The following is a 4,028-nucleotide window of genomic DNA, read 5'->3' on the forward strand; positions in this document are numbered from 1 at the left end:
TGCGAATGATTAATCATTTTTTAATTTTATAAACATATGTAGTTTTGATTATATAATATATTTATAAAATAAATATGTTATTAATATATTAGTAATATATTATTAAATAATTACCTATACAGCAGTTAATATCAATAAAAAAATTCAACATACTTATATTATTGGTATATTTAATAATATATTATTAAATAAAAAATAAAATAATTAGAGAAATACAATAATGTTAAAAAAATTATAATAATTTACACAAAAAAACATTTGACGTGCCTTTTTTTTAATATTACATTGATAATCAATATAATATTTTGATAGTCATTACAATAAAAAAACCGTTTGCCTATAAAAAAAGGCACGCCAAGTACTTTTTTATGTAAATTATTATAATTTTTTTAACATTATTGTATTTCTCTAATTATTTTATTTTTTATTTAATAATATATTATTAAATATACCAATAATATAAGTATGTTGAATTTTTTTATTGATATTAACTGCTGTATAGGTAATTATTTAATAATATATTACTAATATATTAATAACATATTTATTTTATAAATATATTATATAATCAAAACTACATATGTTTATAAAATTAAAAAATGATTAATCATTCGCATTTGGCGAATGTAACCTCTTGATATCATTTCTTTTGTAGAGAGTATATAAAACTGTCTTGTATTTTTCAATAGAGTATTTACGAAAGTACAAGTAATCTGAATAAGATTGTCTTAATAATATTTTTCCAAATATTTTTTGGCTGAACTTTTGTTGTAATTTATTTATAACGATTTGTTTTGTAAAGTTTATTTATAACGAATTTTTGTAAAGTATAGACATCTATGATCTTTTGTTACTTAGGAAGTTCATCAAGTCTACCGTGTTGAAATCTGAAATTTCATTAATTGCGTTGATTAATTCTTATAAGGGGGAACTAATTTTAGTTTCAAATGCAAAGAATATTTAAAAGACCAATTATATATATATTTATAAATATTTATAAATCCAATTTACTAATTTTATTTCAAAGCAAGCGAATAAACTCGCAATCGTTTCTTAGTCATTCGTTTCTCAGTGATATATTTTTACACAATGTTACTTTGAAAGCAAATTTGCATTGTTTGATTGTGATCAAGATTCTACGTTTCGTAAAGTTTTTCAAATTAATCACAAAGAACAATAGTAAAAAAGCCGTTTTTGTCTACCGAGACAAAAGTGAAAATGTTATCATTTCTTATCAATTTTGACCAGCAAGATACAGTGATGCTATATTACTTGGAAACACTGGGAACATCTTCCATTTTGAAGTCAAAATTATATTTTTCTAGATAACCTCCTCTATATTGTTACAAGTATTGCCGAACCTATTGATATAGACAGAAATTGCTATCTGCAAACCATAAACAATAAGTGCAGGATATTTTCAGTACCAATTAGATGACTAATTTCCGATATCTAAAATGGCGAATCCAATATGGTGTTTATCTGAGCGAAAAGTCATCGATTTTGCTAGGAGAAAAAAATAAATAATACTAAAATTTCATCAATTTTACATTTTACTAGGTGTTCAAAGCCAACTGACTTGAAAATGAATTTACAGTTTTTTTTTAATGGGATATCCAATGTGGCGACTATTTGAAACAAAATTGAATAATTTTAATTGTGTCATCTTATAAAGTTGCAAAACATGTAAATTCAAAAAAGGTGCTTACCTAAAATCCAAAAATCTACTAATCTAAAGAACTAATAAAAGATAATAAACATTATTAAAATATAAAATAACTTCAAAATAGAACAATCTTAAATTCAAAACTGTGCTATATTGGGTCCGCCATTTTAGATATCGGAAATCAGTCATCTAATTGATACTGAAAATATTCTGCACTTGTTGTTTGTAGTTTGTGTATTTGCAGATAGCAATTTCCTCTACAATATCGACAGGTTCGGCAATACTTATAACGATATAGAGGATTATCTGAAGAAATACAACTTTAACTTCAAAATAAAAGATGTTTCCGGTGTTTCCGGATAATTCTAATAGCATCTCTGTATTTAGCTGTTCAAAAATATTAAAAAGGAATGACAAATGTTTTACGTTGGTCTCGATAAGCAAAAACGATTTTTTTTACCATTGTTCTTTTGCACAATGGCAGATGAAAATTGAATTCAACCTTATTCTTTCTTTTTTTTATATGAAATCAATCCAATTACAAAAAGTATGTGTTTAAAATTATCTTTTAATAACATGTGAACAAAGATCGGTTTCTTTTCTACAGACAAAAGAAAATTATGTTTTCCAAATTTACGTTTACTTCTAAGCGTTGTAAGAACTTTTCCTCGCTCAAACATTGAAACTGAACGTACATTTTCTATTATACTGAAAGTAAGGCAAAGAAAAGAAGTAATATGTCGGTTGAGACATTAAACTTAAATTACATTATAAAACATACATTGAAAGATAATAACAACACTGCTCGTACTATAGCAATTGAGCATTTAGATCTCATAATCGTAAGAAATATTTATAACCGAACTCCAAGTAGAAAAGCAATTTTATATTGCATACATAAAATAGTGATGTTACATAATATTTATCAAAGACATATGTACATATATGTGAAAAATTATGTAATTTGTGTAAGAGACATCGTGTCCGCAGAAGACGTCACATCTATCAAGAAGACAGATATATGAAAAATATAATACAATTCTATAAAAAACATTTTGTCTGCACCATATAAAACATGGCGATATGCATATATTATGTTAATTTTGTTTTTTTAGTGAATTAAATTTACAACGAAAATTACTTTAAAAAATCGTGTCAACAATAATATGTCATGAATGATGTGAAAACCTATTACTATATATTAATTATAATTATATATAATATTATTTATATACAGTGCTTTTCCTCGCGTAGTCGGCTCGCGGAGGCAGCGCTGACCAAATCTACGGCGATCGCTCAACGAAGTGAAACCCGGTTTCACTCCTACGACACTCGCGACTCCGGTCGACCTTCCGGAATTGGGCGCCAGGTACGGTCGGCCGTACCACCTTACTATTTTCTCTAATTTTATAACTTATCGACCAGAAGAGCGTCGGTCGCCGGTACGACCCTTCGGTAGCTCAGCCGCCTTTTGGTAGAGGGGCTGGTTCGATCGCGGTCGGAGGTACTTGAAGGAAGGATGGGGTTAGCAATAAGACACGAGGGCTGTGATCTACTGTACCGGACACAGATTTATTCTCGACAGCTAATTTGTTACAGGTCTTTATTCGCGCTCGCGACAATGTTCCCTACGGCAGCGATCTCGATTACGACCTTCAAAGTTCGCGACAGCTATTTTCACGATTGTTCGATGCGGCGGTGTGTGCTCGTCCTCGGTTACGACGAGGACGGTCGACAACGTTACCCCGACTCGTGAGCTCTCCTCACTAGCGAGACGGATGCGGTTCCCGTCACCTCCTGTGTGGGGAACGGCCGGGTCTCGGCCGTCGACGCGTCTCCCGATCCGCGACTCCAAAATAACCACGCTAAGGGCCGTCTTTATGGAACGGACTCAAATCGTCGGTCGCGAATCAGTCGCAGTCGTCAGTGGGCAGCGGCGATCCCCTTCCGGGTCACACAACCAAAATTAGTCCTCGAGCGGAGTCGGCCTTACGGCGTTCGTCGGCGTCTTCGTCCTTGTTGATGCAGCTTGGTGGGCGTCACGTCCTTTACACCTTGCCGTTCCACTGCGAAAACACGAGAGCTCCCGCTGGTTTGCGAGGCCGGATTTTATTCCCAATTTGATCCCTGTTCTCACCAGTTGGCGACCTTTGATTGGCTACTTCTCCAGAGCCGTTTATCTGCCTTTATTGCCTCGCTGTTTTCTCTTCTTTGTTTGGCATAACGGCAGCTTATCAATTTGTTGTTTCGATCTTGGGTCTCGCATCTTCGACAGCCGTTATTTCAAGTGACCTGTGGAGCCTCGCAGAGTCCGTGCTAGCTCAGCGGACGCTCCGGGTCGCGGAGGATTCGCTGGCTTACG

Source organism: Odontomachus brunneus, unplaced genomic scaffold (genome assembly GCF_010583005.1).
Source record: "Odontomachus brunneus isolate Ranch 3 - 2012 unplaced genomic scaffold, Obru_v1 Obru_scaffold_040, whole genome shotgun sequence".
In the NCBI taxonomy this organism is placed as follows: domain Eukaryota; kingdom Metazoa; phylum Arthropoda; class Insecta; order Hymenoptera; family Formicidae; genus Odontomachus; species Odontomachus brunneus.